The sequence below is a fragment of the Chiloscyllium plagiosum genome, chromosome 1, assembly GCF_004010195.1.
Source record: "Chiloscyllium plagiosum isolate BGI_BamShark_2017 chromosome 1, ASM401019v2, whole genome shotgun sequence".
In the NCBI taxonomy this organism is placed as follows: Eukaryota; Metazoa; Chordata; class Chondrichthyes; order Orectolobiformes; family Hemiscylliidae; genus Chiloscyllium; species Chiloscyllium plagiosum.
Genome location: NC_057710.1, coordinates 120,358,527 through 120,378,140, shown reverse-complemented (window position 1 = coordinate 120,378,140; position 19,614 = coordinate 120,358,527). Strand labels below are relative to the sequence as shown.

The window sequence follows — 19,614 nt, the reverse complement described above, 5'->3', positions numbered from 1 at the left end:
TGAGTGTGATCTGATGTAGATTGTTTTTCTTGTGCCATATTCAAACAAAACTATTGCTTCATTCTCAATAGTTACATTCTGTTGTTATCCTTTGAGCCACGAACCTGCCTTTCAAATTGTACAGACATTTTGTTTAAAGCTTCCTTATTATTTTAGATGGTTTGTTCTGTTAATCTTATACACGACCACAGATCAAATCCATCCAAGTTATGAAGCAGCATTTTGGGGATACATCTAAGCCCACAATTTTTTTTCCCTTTAGTGACTGCATTACTGCAGTATTTCATTCCTTTTCTATTTTGTTCTCCCAGTCAGTTCATTAAAATAGTTGCTGGAGCTGGTATGTGTTTGTTTCAGCAAGTTCACGGTCTCACAGCTGGAACTAGGCATCTGGAGAGTTGGATTATCCAATCAGCCACGGGGCCATTAGGGTTGAGAGCCTGTGTTTAGAAAGTGTCATGTCGTTGATGGGATTCCACTCTGAGCCTTGTCTGTGTCTCGTCTCGTAGCTATAAATGGTATACCACCCGGCCAGCGTTCCATTCATTGACGAAAGGATGAGAAAAATATAGTCCTGTAAGTTGTGAATGTGAACTTGGTCAGCCTGTTTTAATAGATGTGAATGACGTGGATATTTGCTGCCAGAAAAATTACTTGGTACGTTCCAGAGTTTGTACAGCACAGGAACAGACCAGGCCCAGGAGCTTTTATGCTTCGAATTAATTTTTCTCACCCTTCCTCATACAATGTGATGAATACAATCATCTGTTTCTCAGCTCTCCCAGCTTTATCTAACCTGCCTTAAATCCATCAATTTCTTCCACACATTTTTAAGCAGTTTTTTTTTCAATATAAGAGTGAAATTTGTCGTTTAATTTTTTTAACCACATCAAATATGATAACTATGCTGGTGTTGCCAACAGATGAGCTCGAAGCAGATTATTTTAGTTCAAGAGGCAAGCAGTGTTTTTAGCTTTTTGTTTTCTGAGCGTTGCCTGAAGGATGTGTCCTTTCTCTGCACATTTCTGCATGCCTGAGTTCCAACACTAAACTGAAGTGAAGGGATTTAGGAAGGGAGTTCCAAAGATCAGGATTGTATTTGACATTCCTTCCCTAATCTGTGCCTGGACAGTTGATCTCAGCTGAACTGGCAGTGGAACTGTCGCAGTTGACTTAAACACTCCTAAGCAATGGAGAGAAACACAAACCAGCCTCATCCAACAAACAGTCGATACAACTGTGAGGGTGTTGAGGTTGGATTGTGATGTCCTCCCAATGTAACATAATCCATTATTGATCACTACGTTTAAAGATCAACATTTAACTTGACCAGATTGGCACTGGTCAATCCATACATTACTGAGCTGTACAGTGGCTAGGAATCAATATGTCATAGAGGAAGGAAATAGTGAGCTGAGAAATTTAGCATGTAGGGGAACCCATTAAATATTAAGTATATAAAAGAATTATGAGTTGATATTAATTATGGTGATAGTGGGCTGCAAGCTCTGTTCCCACCTTTACTACTAGAAGCAACCCAATGAGTTGATCTGTAATAGGAAGTCGTCATGATCATATCACTGGTTATTCTGATTTTGTACACTTATACAGAGTTCCAATTGTGACAGTTTACAGCCCACTTGGATAATGCTCTGGATATCAAATTTCGCCATTCCAGGGTCTCCACAATTACAAAGAGTTGGCAAAATTATAAAATCCCAATTTGTCTCTTACTGACTGCTCCCCTTGAGAAAAACAAACAAAATACCAGGTTCCTTCAGCAGTAGTAATAATAATTATTTATTGTATGCTGTTTAACAGAACAAGCACAGTTGGCGGGGGGTGGGGGGGGGGGGTGATGACCTCGTGGTATTATCACTGGACTGTTATGTAATGTTTAGTAATGTTCTGTGGTCCCAGGATTGAATCCTGCATGGCACACGATCGAATTTGGATTCAAGAGAAAAGAAAATCTGGAATTATGAGTCTAATGTTGACAATGAATCTATTGCCAATTGTTGGAAAAAAACATCAGGTTGAGGGAAGGAAATTGCCAACCTTTCCTGGTCTGGCCCATATGTGACTCCAGACCCACAGCAATGTGGTAAACTCTTAACTGCCCTGTGGCATTGTCAATAAATCTCGCCTGGCAAGTGGTGTCTGCATCCCATGACTGAATTAAACAAAGAAGGATTTATGTACCTCGCATTTCATCCCTCTGAAAATTCTTTGTCTCTCTCACGTGCATACGCGCACACACGCGCATACATAGAAATAAAACAAACATATAATTCAAATATTATGAGCAGATGGAAAAAAAATAGCCTGGAGAGTGCAATTCTGTATCACAAGCCTGAAATCACTTAACTGGATAGGTTGGTTTCACAATGCTCAATTCTTCAATGCTGCTCAATGTTATCCACGTAGGAGGCTGTTAAATAAGGTAACAGTCCATTGTGTTAGTGACAAGGTACTGGCACGGATAGAGGATAGGCTGACTGGCAATAGGCAGAGAGTAGGGCTGAAGAGGTCTTTTTTCAGGATAGCAGCCAGTGGCAACAAGGACTTGCCATTATCTCTCTGCATATAAATTCTGTACCTGTGCACTTCCCTCCACTTCACCTGACGAAAGGGTCGCGATCTGAAAGCTTGTGATTTCAAATAAACCTGTTGGACTATAGCCTGGTGTCATGTGACTTCAGAGAAAGGAAAGACAGAGCGATTGGTGCAGCCAACCTCTGGAGAGATCCTTACTTTTCTGCTCTCTGCCCAGTGTCTGTGTTAACCCCCATCCTGACCAATCAGAGTTGTTACTAGGCTGAGTACTTCAGATCCCACAACAAATGGTGCTGGTTTGTCTGAGCTCAGTGTCTCTAAAAAGTCAATATTGATGTGTCTTTATCATTTAGCTTCACTTGTTTTTCCAAATTGCAACAACTTTTTGTACCTTCTCTCCTTTTCATAACCATTTTTCACATTTTCGGTTTGTCCAAAAATGAAAAGTTGTCTCCCAAACTTGGTATAAGAACTGCTTCTGAAAGCAACATTTTAGTTAAACTGATCCAAACATTCAAAATTCGGAGATGCCGGTGTTGGACTGGGGTGTACAAAGTTAAAAATCACACAACACCAGGTTATAGTCCAACAGGTTTAATTGGAAGCACTAGCTTTCGGAGCGACGCTCCTTCATCAGGTGGTTGTCACCTGATGAAGGAGCGTCGCTCCGAAAGCTAGTGCTTCCAATTAAACCTGTTGGACTATAACCTGGTGTTGTGTGATTTTTAACTTCAAACATTCAAAGAAAGCTTTCTGCAACGATTAAATGTAAAATCTCTATAATGGAGATTTTGGAATACGTGAAGGAATTATTTGCAGTCAGCATCACAGTCACCACCCAAGTGGTCACCTGTCAGGGCAGATCACCTGTCCTTAGAAAGCCTTGGTACAGAACCTGAACGAAAAGCCCAATAACCATGTTTGATATTTAGATTCTCTCTTACTATTCCAACAAGTAGATTTTAATTAAATTGTTTATGAAATGAAAAAAAGTTGGAATTCAACTCTTGTGGCTGAGAAATTTCATATGGATGAGCAGCGTTCGTGTTAATTCAGTTCTGAATTAGTGTCTATTCATAATCCAGTGTAGTTTAGACAGAGGTATTTCCATGCAGATTGGATTTTCTGATGCCTTATATTGTTTCCATTCAATCGTATTGCATTGGTCCAGCGTTTAGAAAGCTCACTCTGTTAGATTTTATCTAACTTTGCACCTCTTAACAGTGAGTCCAGGCAGTTATGAGTTAAGCATTCTCTTTAAAATGTTTCGATGGCAGCCCATATCTAAAGTAACAAGTCTCCTTCTGACATAATCATATGATTTTTGCCGGTGCAAAGTGCTGTCAGTTCGATAACCTCTCTTCTGTAATGGTGTGGACTTTATGTTAATGCGAATCATAAAAAGCAAAACCCCCAAACTGGTAATACAGTTGGGCCATCAAATGGTAAGACTGGCCATGAGTTTTGAAATTGATGCAGACAGTGGTATAGTGCTGCCAGCGGGCAACATGATGAGAAGCAACTGTCATGTGAGTCAATATTCTATTCTGTATAGAAATGGTAGAAGAGTGGGTGGCATGTTGATAGATCAGAACTGCTGAAAAGCATTTAATAGGAGAAAAAATGTTCTGTCTTTGAAAGTGTTGGGATTTTTTTCTAACCCACACAGTGCAAATTTTCTGTGCCTGCACAGATAATGCTGACACGAGTTGATTTGCATTGTGTTTGCCTGTGTCAATCAAATAAACAGACCTCGTAAAATATGTATATCTTTAACTGTCTAGGAAGTCTTTCCCTTTTCTTCCAGTCTTCCAAGTCATTAAAATAGCTTCTGAACAAGAAAGCTTGAAGTGTTAACTAAACTTTAAACAGCAGTTATCCAGCTTTTAATACATCGTTATACAAATGGTTTTGGTCAAACAAATTGTATCTCGAAAGAATGCAGCAAATCCACTCTAATGACTCTCAACCCTTAATGCAACAAACAGTGAACAATTTTTTTTGTGTAAGGGTCATTATCTCACTCTGCCTTTCTTAGGTCTGTTCATGATATTATCACTGCATCGTATGACCTGAGGGTATGGGGATCTCATACTATATTTTACCTTGCGTCACTTGAAGCTTAATGCTTTACAATAAGCATGCTTCTCTGTTATAAACTATTAGTTTAATGTTAGCCCAGAGACTTATGTGCCTGGGGAATGTCATGCTTGCACAGATTACTCATTTATAATAAATGCCTGTGCGATCCCTCAGTACCAGGATACCCATGCCCCTTGCATTATGGAAGATTGCATAGACAATGCTGCACTTAGAACTTGCATAGAAGTGACATGTGGAAGTTGAAAACAATCCAGTTACAAGATCCATGCTATCCTTTCAACCAGATGCCGTTAGTTGTAATGTACATAATGAACATGGCTCCACTAAATGGTACACCTCTTAACTCTTATATTGAAGTGTAACATGTGGACAAGGTCAGTGGAAGTCTTGGACTCCTCTTGAAATTAAGTATCCAACCAGATGAAAAGCAACTCTTACTGCAAAAGAAATAAAAGTTTGTCCTGAGTAAGATTGCAGTGACAAAGTTTTCAACTTGATTAGTATTGATTTAGATTAGATTCCCTGCAGGCCCTTCGACTCAACAAGTCCACACCGACCCTCAGAAGAGTAACTCACCCAAACACATTTCCCTACCATATATTTACCCCTAACTAATGCACCTAAGTCCTATGGGCAATTTAGCATGGCCAATTCACCTGACCTGCACATTGTGGGAGGAAACTGGAGCACCCAGAGGAAATCCACGCAAACACTGAAAGAATGTGCAAATTCCACACAGACATTCGCCCGAGGCAGGAAACGAATTTGGATCCCTGGCCCTGTGAGGCCGCAGTGCTAACCACTGAGCCACTGTGCTGCCCAGAAGTTTTGCAACAACGAAGTTTACTTTATGTAGGAATAAAGTAGTATTTATGTAGTATTCATTGGAGTTTAGAAGATTAAGAGGAGATCTAATAGAAACTTACAAGATAATACATGGCTTGGAGAGGGTAGAAACTAGGAATTTGTTTCCGTTAGGCGAGGAGACTAGGACACAGCCTTAGAATTAGAGGGGGTAAATTCAGAACAGAAATGCGGAGACATTTCTTCAGCCAGAGAGTGGTGGGCCTGTGGAATTCATTGCCACAGAGTGCAGTGGAGGCTGGGACGCTAAATGTCTTCAAGGCAGAAATTGATAAATTCTTGATGTCACAAGGAATTAAGGGCTACGGGGAGAATGCGGGTAAGTGGAGTAGAAATGCCCATCAGCCATGATTGAATGGCGGAGTGGACTCGATGGGCCGAATGGCCTTACTTCCGCTCCTATGTCTTATGGTCTTATTGTCTTAAAGCAAATGGCTTTGTGTCATGATGGTGACTTTGTCTCATATATATGTCTGTGTCAAATTAGCAACATCTTGATTAGTTGAAATTCATTAGTTATAGTTTTGAAATTAGCCTTATTTTTCAGTGCCTGACATTTTAATATTTGTCTACTTAAATTGCTCCTTTAAGATTCGCCAATGAAGATATTCCCCATTGTCACTGTCATTACATTGGGGAGCCAATTAGTAAGCTTAATATCGAAGATAAACAGCCAAGCCCTGTTCGGATAATCCCAAGTGTGTTGGTGAGCGCTGTGTAAAACTTCCTGAGCTGAATGCTTGTGCCTGACTCTAAGGGCCCTGAAGATTTGCGCAATGACCTGAAAACTTACATACTGGCCCAAAGTCTGAGGATTGGATGCACGGGTTATGACTAGGATAGTGGCATATTACAAGAGAGAACCATTTAAACAGTCATACTGTGCAAATTGAGCATATTTCATTGGGCTCATTATTATTTGAATGTTTTAGTTTCTGTTGAGATAACATTTATCAAATTAATTACGACTATTAATGTGCCTTTTATGAAGTACATAGTGCAGAGAAATAAAGTCATGAGCCAAGTAGTTGATTTAATGGATAACTGCTGAGTAATAGGAAACCTCCTCTTTTATTTCAGCTTTGTCAAACCAGTTTGCTATAAGGTTCCTATTTCAGTGAGGTCTTTGTGTGGGCGAATAGGCACTTCGTGCTAATATCTATTGCCTACATTTACATTATAACGGAAGTAGAAGATATTCTGAGTTTTCTGTTGGCTTATATCTGTATTTCAAAACATAAATTCCAGGTAGAAAGTACTTTGAAATGTTTGATATGATGAGGCATAGTTTTTATTAACAAAAATCTGTTCATAGATGATCTTTTATTTAAAAAAAGTTACAGTATAATATTTTTGATCAACTTAAATGGAAGGATTAATTATTTTGGGAGAACTATAATTTTAACAAGCTGTAAGTGTATTTCAGAACTGCAGCTTTGTTTCAAAATCTCTGTATAATTAGGGGTGGGCAATAAATGTTGGCTGAGCTAGCGATGCCCTCATCCCGTGAAAAATAGAAAAGAAACATAACTAATGTCCTTTGGAAGCTAGCTAGCGTTTGTGCACTTATTAAAAGTAGACTTTGTTTATTTAATAAATGCATAACGTAGTTCCAGTACATTCCCACAAGGTTTGTATGACTCCTCCCTTCTTCTCAAGATCAAAACATTACTGCTTTCTCTCTTTATGTGAACAAATGCAATATTGAGTCTTTTATGTTTGTGATACAACACTGCCTCTCATGGTTTATAAGGAGATTGTCATCAGTAGATATTTGCACAAAGGTTATAAACTAAGGATATTGGCTGTGCAAGTTATTCTGAATGCGACAATGTTTTCAGCTTGCAGAGCAGTAGGGCGGCGCACTGAATAATTCACTCTTTCAAGATGTTGTCTGTCTTGTTGAGTGTGAACCTGGAGCTAACCAGGAGTACTATCATCTCCAAATTGAAAGTAATTCTGTTCTTTAGTTTCTTACGCTTCACAATTTGGCTGCTTGAATGCCAGTGTGATAATTTTCTCTCGGGATACTGTAAATGCCACTTTATTTTACCCTTTTTGAAAACAAATACATTTAGGTATTGTAGGCCACCCCCCTCTCAAATATTATTTCTTGTTAACCCTGTTTGCCTCTCCATTCCCTTCTTTGTGTCAAGTGTTTCCTTTCCGATCAGCAAGTCCTTTTCCTTGAGAAAGTCGGAACTAACTCCAAGACATAAAAGCTGCTCTCATGTCTGAAAAGGATCTTCTATCACCTCCCTCATATTCCTGGCCAGTATGCAAGCAAAGCTCTGTCACCTAATAAGGTAAGTAATTTCCCTTGTTCCAATTTTCAGTTGCTGTCACACTCTAGTTTGTCTTAATTATTAATTGTGTCAAAATCAGTGCACCATGGAACATTGTGCCCAGTTCCTCAGAAATTGCAGATAAGTTCTTCAGGGTGATGTCCTCAGCCCAAGCACCTTCAACTGCTTCACCAATGACCTTCCGTCCATCACAAGGTCAGCATGCTTGTTCATTGATGATTATGCAATATTCAGAACCATTCACTACTGCCCTTGTGACGAAGGGAAAATCATTGATAAAGCCGTATATAGACAAAACTACTTCAGACCTGGACAACATAGACATTGACTAAGAAATGGCAAGTAATGTTTGTGCCACACAAGTGCCAGAAAAATGACTCCCAACAAAAGAGACTTTAACCATCATCCCTGACATTCAGTGATGATGGTGAACTGCCTTCCTAAACTATTGCAGTCCATTTATAGGAATTAGACCCACAACGTTGTTAGGGAGGGAGGGAGTTGCTGAATTCTCCATTGATACTGACCCGGAAGTGAACTGGAGCTGCTATTTAAATACTATGACTACAAGAGGCAGTCAGATACTGAGAGTGTTACAGCAAGTAACTCGGCTCTTGTCTCCCAGTGTCTAATCACCATTAATAAGGCACAAGTCAGGAGCTGGATAGAATACCCTCCACTTGCCTGGATAAGTGCAGCTTCACGACACATGAGGAACTTGACACCAACCAGGACAAAGCAAACTAATTATTGGCACCTACCCATCACCTTGAACTTTGCTCCTTTTACCACTGAGGCTCAGTAGCAGCAGCACGTGCCATCCACAAAATACACTGGAGGAATTCACCAAGGCTCCTTATATAGCAACTGCCAAGCCTGCAATCTCTATTACCTCGAAGGACAATGGCAGCAGATGCAGAGGAATTCCACAACCTGCAAGTTCCCCTCCAAGTCACATTGTGTCATGACTTGGAAATATATCGCCATTTTTTCAGTGCCACTGGGTCAAACTCCTGCAATGGTCTCCCTTACAGCATTGCGGGCCAACCTACAGTAAATGGACAGCAGTGGTTTAGGGAGGCAGCTCACCACCACCTTGTGATTGGCATTAAATGCTGACCTAGCCCCTGGCTCCCACCTGCTAGGAACAATTTTTAAAAATAGATTCAACTTTTTTTTTCTCTTTCCTGGATGCTCATCATGTAGACCACTTGCCAGTTACTTTTTCTTAAGTTACTTTATCCTTCATCTCAGCATTCCCTATATATAAGTAGTGTCGTGTAATTGACATTTTCTGATTTACCGAATTGTGACCAAAACTTATTTTATTGAAGATAATAAGCCAAAAAGTGATGCAATCATTTTAAAAACCATTTTTCTGTCTCCTTGGTGCCAAAGGTATGCTCTTTTTTTTGGTCGCTATTAAATCAAAGAAGATTGGTCAGCACTTTCTGATCATGTTTATTAAAGTAGGACCTTACACTTAAGGTCTGTTGGTTTAATTAGATTCCTCACGAGTGTCGAAAGGAAGCACAAAGAGTTGTAAATAGTGGAACCTTTTATCTGCATAAAATTAAGATGATATTTTGTAGAATTTCCCCTGTATCCCGAAAAAAAAACACGACCAGCTGATCCCACTGAGCAATGGGAAAGACGTGGTTGTTAAGAATTTCCTGATTAAGTGAGTCTGAAGTTTAATCCCTTACTAATTCCACTGATTAGAGCTCAGTGCCAGTGAAAATATGTCATGTTAGTTTGCTCACTTTGTAAGAATAGAAAACAAAGAAGAAAAAGCAGGCAAATAATACTTGTAATAGTTAGTTTAAACTATTTAACGAACTGCAATTTCTTGTTTTTTGAGTCGTTGCCTTACTTTCTGTTAGACACCAACCCATTGCCACTGCCATTCACCCAATAAGGCAGAAGGTTTGTTTCCATCATCTGGCAATGTTCTAATTCGCGTGTGTCTGTGTGCATGCACGAGCGCTTAGGTGGGGAGCAAGAGGACTGAGTTAGAGGAAGGTGGGCAAGTATTTGGACTGCATGGTTATTTAACAAACTTTGGCGAGCTTTCTACATCCATCCACAAAAAATGAATTCTGTAACCAACAGCCACCATGAAATTTGTTGTGACGTTCATGGAATGAAGAATCCTTCTTAGGTTAGTTAATTAGTTAGATTTCCTTAGCATTCATAAGCTATACCTTCCCATCAAAGTTATAATGCTATATAACATTGATAAAATGACAGTGCTGCATTTAAAGTGATTTAGTAATGTTTTAAGGCAATACGTATGTAGGTAAACATATCAGATATTCAGAATTTCCCTCAATGCTGCTGTTGTGTTTTTGGTAGGGTTGAAGTAACTATTGAATATTTATTAATCTTATTAAACAATTACTTCTTGATCTGTATGCTATTCTATTTTGAATGACGATTACTGGTTACAGCACAGTTCTACTTTTACGGTTCTATTAAAGTATATAACCTATAGTGTGTTCACTAATATGTCCAACTTTAGTTAAATCTGTTCGGGTGTTTAGTACTGAGTCAGCCGCAAGAGACACTCAGAGGGTTACTTAGGCTCTACACCTTCATGCTGCCCTCAGTTCCCATCTCACCTCCAGCCACTCTTTCGTTTACCTTGAGTTACCTTTTGATGTCATTCATTATCCAGATAAAAGCAAGCAATCGGAGTTCCTTCCCTTCTCAGATTCTTTGACTCGTGCCCTTCAGAATATTTCATTTACCCACTGGATGGCCTTCCATTACAGCTCAATATCTCTCATAGGCAATGTACACCCCCAGAGTACACCATGAGCTTCAGAACTGTTAGAGAGTCACAGGGTTGTACAGCATGAAAACAAACATCCATGCCAACCTGATACCCCAATCTGATCTAGCCCCATTTGCCAGCATTTGGCCCATATCCCTCCGAACCCTTTCTATTCATATACCCATCCAGATGCCTCTTAAATGTTGTAATTATCCCAGCCTCCACCACTTCCTCTGGCAGCTCATTCCATACACAAACCACCCTCTGTATGAAAAAGTTGTCCCTTAGGTCCTTTTTAAAACTTACCCCTTTCCCCTTGAACCTGTGCCCTCTAGTCTTGGACTCCCCTATACTGGGGAAAAGGCTGTTTACCCTAAACATACCCGACATGATTTTAGAAACCCCTATAAGGTCATGCCTTAGCCTCCGACACACCGAGGAATATAACCCAGTCTATTCAGCCTTTCCCTCTAACTCAGACTTCCAGTCCTGGCAACATGCTTGTCAATCTTGTCTGCACTGTCTCAAGTTTAACAACATTACTCCTATAGAAGGGTGACCAGAATTGTATGGTCTGAAAGTGGCCTCACCAATGTCTTATCCAGCCGCAACATAATATCCCAACTCAAATACTCAATGTTCTGACTAATGAAGGTAATCATGCCAAAAACGCCTTCTTCACCATCCTGCCTACCTGTGACTCCAATTTCAAGGAGCGATGTACCTGCATTAACAATCAATCATGATCTGCATCCCTAGGTCTCTTTGTTCAGCAACAGCCCCCAGGGCCCGACCATTAATTGTATAAGTCCTGTTCTGATTTAGCTTATCAAAATGCAACACCTTACGTTTATCTCAATTAAATTCTATTTGCCGCTCCTCAGCCCAGTTGCCCATCTGATTAAAGTCCGGAGATCGTTATCTTCACTGTTTACTGCATCACCAATTTTGGTGTCATCTGCAAACTTACTAACCATGCTGCCTATATTCACATCCAAATCATTGATATAAATAAGGAAAAGCAGTGGACCCAGCACTGATCCTTCCAGCACACTGCTGGTCACAGGCCTCCAGTCCAAAAAGCAACCCTATACCACCACCTTTTGTCCCCAACATCAAATCAATTTTGCATCCAATTGGCTAGCTTCCCCTGGGTTCTATGTGATCTAACCTTACTAACCAGTCTATGTTACGGAACCTTGTTTGAACACTGCTGAAGTCCATACAGACAATGTCTATCACTCTGCATTCATCAATTTTCTTTGTCATCTCTTCAAAAAAACTCAATCAAATTGGTGAGATACGATTTCCCATGGACAAAACCATATTGACAATCCCTAATAAGTCCTTGCCTTTCCAAATGCATGTAAATCCTGTCCCTCAGTAGGAGGGGATACTAAGGGACAGGATTTACATGCATTTGGAAAGGCAAGGACTTATTAGGGATTGTCAATATGGTTTTGTCCATGGGAAATCGTATCTCACCAATTTGATTGAGTTTTTTTGAAGAGATGACAAAGAAAATTGATGAATGCAGAGTGATAGACATTGTCTGTATTTACCACTGACAATAAGGCTCACTGGTCTATAGTAGCCTAGCAGTTCCATACAGCCTTTTCAAATAATGGCATCACGTTAGCTAACCTCCAGTGTCTGGCACCTTCCCCATGGCTGTCAATGAACTGTTCAGGGTTGACACCATCTAATGAGGTGCCTCTGCTGTTTCCATGTTTATGCTACTTACTAAGTGTAACTCATCTCTCCAGCTTCTTGTACCCTAATTCTGATCACCTCGCTCTCTTTAGTTTACCCACCATTCACCCACCCACAATTTTATTTCTGAGCTCATATCCTTTAAGGACAGCACAGTGACTCAGTGGTTAGCACTGCTGCCTCACAGCGACAGGGTTCTGGGTTTGATTCCACCCTTGGGGGCTGTCTGTGTGGAATTCGCACATTCTTGTGTCAATGTGGGTTTGCTCCTACAATCCAGAGATGTGCAGGTGAGGTGGATTGGACGTGCTAAATTGCCTGTAGTGTCCAGGGATATATAAACCAGGTGGATTAACAATGAGGAATCCAGTGTTACAAGGATAGGTTAGAGCCTGTGGGTCAGGGTGGGATGCTGTTCAGAGGTAGCTATGACAGCCTATATCTTGCAAACAGTAGAATTCCAACATTGTCGAGAGGACAGTAATCTAGGATCATTTAAATATGTTTTGCCTAATTCCCATAATAAATTTCCAGATTTATTTAGGATAGTGGATCAGTAAAAACAGGTAAAGTGCTGGAAAATTTCTTCAATCTTCACTTATTCCTCATATTTAAAATTGGGTTCTGAAACGCAAGCAAATTTCTTTTATTTATAGTGTGAAGGATGAAAGACTACCATTTGGAAATTTGCGACATTTTACAGGGTTGGGGATTGTTGTTGAAGTGACAGTCAAATCAATTGTGTTCTTATTAAGTGGAGGAGCAGGCTGGAGGGTCCAAAGATGTGCAATTTGTGTGGATTAGCAATGCTAAATTGCCCCGTGGTGTCCAGGATGTGCAGGCTAGGTGGATTAGTTCTGGTAAATGTGGGGTTTGTGGTTAGGGTCTGGGTGGATTGTTCTTTGGAGGGTTAATGCAACCTCGATGAATGGCCTCTTATTGCATTGTCAGGAATATATCTGTAGTGATTGTAATGAGGTCAGCCGGATGGACGTTGTGCAATACGAGTTCCCTGACGAGGGCTGTGAACTTGGTCCAATCAGGGAGCCCTGGCTGACAGCTATGAACAGATGTGTCAGACATCTTGACACTCTGAGTTGGCTCTGAGGAAGCTGGATCAGTGTCTCACACTCTCCACATGTCAATAAAAGGTGACTTAGTGACGAGATACCAGCTCCTGTGGCGTTATTTCACAATGATTCTATGATCCTTATGAAATTGCCTGCTCCTACACCCTTTTCTTCTGGTCTGTTGTGTGAATGAGATATTGTATTATCTGTTTTAGCTGTAGCTTCTCTTCAACTCTACCTGTTCTCTTGAATTTTAATGTCATAGAATCGTACATGATAGAAACAGGCCCTTTAGCCCAAATCATCCAGGCTGATCAGATCTCCTAAAGTGAATTAGTCCCATTTGCTTGCAATTGGCCCATATCCCCCTCAACCTTTCCTGCTGTTGGCAAATCAGGTTAAGGCCAGAGAATTTTGGCAGCTAACTCCAAAAGTAGCTTTTAACTTTCTGCCCCATGATGTGCATTTCTCTTCCATGTACAAAGACCGATTAATCCTTCGTGTGACAAAGCCATTTTAAATCTTGGTGCTACTGAGTCTGACCACAATGAAAGATAAAAATGCGTAAGTTATTATGATCAGAAATAGGCCGCATTATTACATTTCATGATCCATGATATCTGTACATTGATTGCATTGAGCAACTACTAATCACAGGTGTCTTTTCAAGAAGTTTAAAAACAAATATTAAGTAATTTGGCTGCTCTTTTGTGCCTCCTAGTGGTCATTAGTAAAGTGACAGCAGTAGAAGGTTGCACAGTTCTCCAGCTGCAACTGTCAGTCACAGGATGTTCAGGAAAATTTGACAAAACAAATAAACTACCTCAAAAGAGAAAAAAATAAATGACACTGCAAAAGGTCAACCTACTGCCATTCACTTAATCTGTTGTAGGTAGAATTAAATATGATTTAAGGAAGAGGACTTGAAAGGATTACTTGAAAAACTCTAACATTTTGGAGGGTAGGTATGAAGGAATAGAAAGACGGTGAAGAGGGAAAAGCATTTTGGTTGGTGTTAGTATCAAATGCAATTTTTAATCTTCTGATAAGCCGCCCCCAGGCAACTGGAGACTAAATCTGAGAGGGAGATTAATTCAAGGATGAATCTAAAAGGATGGAAATACCACCAACTTAAAAATCATTTTAACATTGTGGAAATGGAGATTAACCTGTTGTGGAAATGGAGATTACAGTGTTCTACATTTTGTCACCAGACTTAGTTCACCACTACAGGGAGAAACAGGAAGGCAGTTGCGTTGATAAATAACACTCCCTCTGAATAACATTTTATTTCCGATGCATTAGAATTCAAGTTGGGGTGATGTGTCTTTCTTCTAAATTATTTCTGTTCCCGAAGATGCTGATCGAGAGTGTGTAAATATGTAAATATCTGTGGTATCTCATCAAGTGACAATCTTTCCTTTCTGAGCTAAATTAGCCTGGCAGGATTTTGCTCTAAGGGGCTTCATTTGGTCATTTGTGTATCTACGCCAGTCCTCATCCAACTTGGATGCTGCATAATTTCCAGCGTGAGGAAGTGGTTAGTCATGATGCATGGAATCACTGCCTGTTCTTGTTTAATTCGTTTTGTGCCAAAGAGTGTGGCTGCCACTTGTAAATCCCAGGCAATCACCCTGAGTGAGATTAGCAAACTAGGCACAGACCTGGATCCTTGTGGTGCAGTGGGATCTTTGTAGGATATGTGGAACAGTCCATCTTCCGCAGCTACACCGGCACCACCCCCCACCTTTTCCTCCGCTACATCGATGACTGTATCGGCGCTACCTCGTGCTCCCACGAGGAGGTTGAACAGTTCATCCACTTTACTAACACCTTCCACCCCGACCTCAAATTTACCTGGACCGTCTCAGACACCTCCCTCCCCTTCCTAGACCTCTCCATTTCTATCTCGGGCGACCGACTCAATGCGGACATTTACTATAAACCGACCGACTCCCATCGGTCGGGAAGAAGATTGCAGGTCAAGAGGGCGGTGCTGAATCCGAGGGTTGGGACTGAGATAAGGTGGGGGGGAGGGGAAATGAGGAAGCTGGAGAAATCTACATTTATTCCGTGTGGTTGGAGGGTTCCTAGGCAGAAGATGAGGCGCTCTTCCTCCAGGCGTCGTGTTGCCATGGTCTGGCGATGGAGGAGGCCAAGGACCTGCATGTCCTTGGCGGAGTGGGAGGGGGAGTTAAAGTGTTCAGCCACAGGGCGGTTGGGTTGGTTGGTGCGGGTGTCCCAGAGGTGTTCCCTGAAATGTTCCGCAAGTAGGTGGCCTGTCTCCGCAATGTAGAGGAGGCCACATCAGGTGCAGCGGATAAAGTAAATGATGTGTGTGGAGGTGCAGGTGAATTTGCGACGGATAAAGAAGGATCCATTGGGGCCTTTTTGGAGGGAGGTGAGGGGGGAGGTGTCAGTGCAAGTTTTGCACTTCTTGCAGTTGCAGGGGAAGGTGCCGGGAGTGGAGGTTGGGTTGGTGGGGGGTGTAGACCTGACTAGGGAGTCACAAAGGGAGTGATCTCTCCTGAATGCTGATAGGGGAGGGAAATATATCCTTGGTGGTGGGGTCTGTTTGGAGGTGGCGGAAATGACGAAGGATGATACGATGTATCTGGAGGTTGGTGGGGTGGAAGGTGAGGACCAGTGGGGTTCTGTCCTGGTGGCGATTGGAGGGTCGGGGTTCAAGGACGGAGGTGCGGGAAGTGGAGGAGATGCGGTGGAGAGCATCGTCGACCACGTCGAGGGGAAATTGCGGTCTTTGAAGAAGGAGGCCATTTGAGTTGTTCGGTATTGGAATTGGTCCTCCTGGGAGCAGACGCAGCGGAGGCGAAGGAATTGGGAATATGGGATGGCATTTTTACAGGGGGCAGGGTGGGAGGAGGTGTAATCTAGGTAGCTGTGGGAGGCGGCCAGTTTGTAGTAAATGTCTGTGATGAGCCGGTCGCCCGAGATAGAAATGGAGAGCTCTAGGAAGGAGAGGGAGTATCTGAGACGGTCCAGGTAAATTTGAGGTCGTGGTCGAAGGTGTTCTTAAAGTGGATGAACTGTTCAAACTCCTCGTGGGAGCATGAGGTAGCGCCAATACAATCATCGATGTAGCGGAGGAAAAGGTGGGGGGTGGTGCCAGTATAGCTGCGGAAGATGGACTGTTCCACATATCCGACAAAGAGGCAGGCATAGCTGGGGCCCATGCAGGTGCCCATGGCTACTCCTTTGGTTTGGAGCAAGTGGGAGGATTGGAAGGAGAAGTTAAGAGTGAGGACCAGTTCAGTCAGTCGAAGGAGGGTGTCACTGGAAGGGTACTGGTTGGATTGGCGGGAGAGGAAGAAGTGGAGGGCTTGGAGGCCTTCGTGATGGCGGATGGAAGTGTATAGGGACTGGATGTCCATGGTGAAGATCAGGTGTTGGGGGCCGGAGAAGCGAAAATCATGGAGGAGGTGAAGGGCGTGTGTGGAGTTCTTGGACTAAGGGGGACAGGACAGTGTCGAGGTATGCAGAGATGATTTCGGTGGGGCAGGAGCAGGCTGAGACAATGGGTCGGCCGGGGCAGTCAGGTTTGTGGATTTTGGGTAGGAGGGAGAAACAGGTGGTGCGAGGTTGTGGGACTATGAGGTTGGAGGCAGTGGATGAGGTTATGGATGGTCAGGGAGATGATGGTTTGGTGGTGTGAGGTGGGGTCATGGTCAAGGGGGCAGTAGAGGGAGGTGTCCACGAGCTGGCGTCTAGCTTCAGCGGTGTAAAGGTTGGTGCGCCAAACTACCACCGCGCCTCCCTTGTCTGCCGGTTTGATGGTGAGGTTGGGGTGGGAGTGGAGGGCTGCGTGTTGTGAGGGTGAGAGGTTGGAGTGGGTGAGAGGGGTGGACAGGTTGAGGTGGTCAATGTCACGGCGGCAGTTGGATATGAAGAGATTGAGGGCGGGTAAGAGGCCAGCACAGGGTGTCCAGGTGGATGGGATGTGTTGGAGGTGGGAGAAGGGGTCGTCAGAGGGTGGGCGAGAATCCTGGTTGAAGAAGTAGGCCCGGAGGCGAAGGTGGCGGAAGAAATGCTCGATATCTAGCCGCGTGTCGAACTTATTGATCTTGGAGCATAGGGGGATGAAGGTGAGGCCTCTGCTGAGGACTGATCTTTCATCCTCAGAGAGGGGGAGGTCTGGAAGGATAGTGAAAATACGGCAGAGCTGGGAGCTAGGACCTGGAGTGGGGGCAGAGTTAGTTGTGGGGGCGGAGATCAACGTGGGAGTGGTGTAGCGTGCGGTGTGGTCCTTGAGCAGGTGAGTGACGTCACTGGGGGCGGAGGTTGCTGGGGCGACGGCCACTCCGGGGGTGGAAGTGGCACGCCGGGCAGAAACACCGCTGGTCCTGGTGGCCGCGGATCCCATGGCGGCCGCGTATCTGTCGGCGATGGTCTTCCTGGCGATTGTGGAGGCGGTTGTCTGGGCAGTGATTGCGGAAGCTGCATGGTTGGTGGTGGCTGTTGTCCGTGCGGCGGTGGGGGCGGAAGTGATGTCACCGTTTGCCGCGGCAGTGGTGGCTACAGCGGCCGCGTGGACAATGGCGCCCGAGTGGTTCTGGAGGTCGCGAGAAGGTTCTGGAACAGTCGAGGAATCCTGAATAGGAAGGGTTTGGAGGGATACGGACCGGGTGCTGGCAGGTGGGACTAGATTGGGTTGGGATATCTGGTCGGCATGGACGGGTTGGACCGAAGGGTCTATTTCTGTGCTGAACATCTCTATTTCTCAGTGATTCTATGGGCATGCAACCTTTAATGAGTCATGGACCAAGACATCCAGATCCCTTTGAACATATATACTTTGTAACCTCTCACCATTTAGGAACAGGCATAGGCCATTCAGCCCTGGCCTGATTGAATATTTCAATACCCTTTACTCACCCCATTCCCATAATCCATATCACAAAATCTATCCATCCCTACCTTAAATATATTACAAAAACTGCGCTTCCTTAGTACTCTGTGATAGTGAATTCCAAAGATTCACAACTTCTCTGAGTAAAATAATATCTAGTATCTAAGTAGCATCCTGTACTTTTAAGTTGTGCCCCTTATTCTAGAGCTGAAAATGTGTTGCTGGAAAAGCGCAGCAGGTCAGGCAGCATCCAAGGAACAGGAGAATCGACGTTTCGGGCATAAGCCCTTCCTTATGCCCGAAACGTCGATTCTCCTGTTCCTTGGATGCTGCCTGACCTGCTGCGCTTTTCCAGCAACACATTTTCAGCTCTGATCTCCAGCATCTGCAGCCCTCACTTTCTCCCCTTATTCTCAACTCCCATACAAGGTTTGAGAGTGGCCCTTGTCAAAATTGTGAACTTGTGATAGGAATTCTCATCATACTACTGGAAGGTCTTGTAGTCATGCTGGTAATCGTAGTCGTAGTTCAGAAACAGATACGAGAGTAAGTCAACATCATTATTTGACAATAACAATGACTGTGAGACAGGCTGGGAATATAGCCTCTCCTGATTGAGATGTTTTTAGCTTCGACAAAAAAATTAGAAGGTGAGTTGATAAAGGATGACAAACAAAGACCTGGATAGCTGGAAAGTATTTGATGTATTCACTCAGGTACCAGATGGGGGACGACAATCCTTATCAGACAGATATGCACATAAAAGGTGCCTCCTGATTGGAAGATAAGGCTAAAGTTAATTGAGTGATGTGCGGTTTCAAAGAAAAACTTGTTGATAGTGTAGATTCTTCTACTGCTGGAATAGTAACAGGAGATTATCTTTGGCAACATATCCCTGGGAAAGTACGTTAGTCGATGTAAAGGTTAGGTGAACGTGAGGACAGCAGATGCTGGAGATCAGAGTCTAGATTAAAGTGGTGCTGGAAAAGCACAACAGGTCAAGCAGCATCGGAGGAGCAGGAAAATCGATGTTTCCGGCAGGAGGCATTCATCAGGAATGGGATGTAAAAGTTACACTGTTGCAGAGAGGAAATTTTCAAAAGCAGGTGACATAGAAGGTAAGCGATGAAAATGTAACAAGTGTTTTTATGGGTTGGACAATCTGTTTACAACAGATTTCGCAGTATTCTACTGCTATCCCAGAGACAAACTAACAAGCACCTTTATGATCAATGATTTTCTGTGGAACAGTTCTATGAAATTTGAGCAAATGTATGATAGGTAAAATAAATTGGGAATTCAACTTTGGCAGCCAGCCTTAGGGACCTTTTAAATGTAAAAGGTTTGACATTAAACAGA

The 19,614-nt window shown here is 42.8% G+C and overlaps 1 protein-coding gene across 3 annotated transcripts in view; it reads left to right on the top strand.

Annotated features, from left to right (window-relative positions):
* Window positions 1-19,614, top strand: part of shroom3 (shroom family member 3) — a 442,567-nt gene that overhangs the window by 143,554 nt on the left and 279,399 nt on the right. The gene's annotated exons all lie outside the window — the stretch shown is intronic.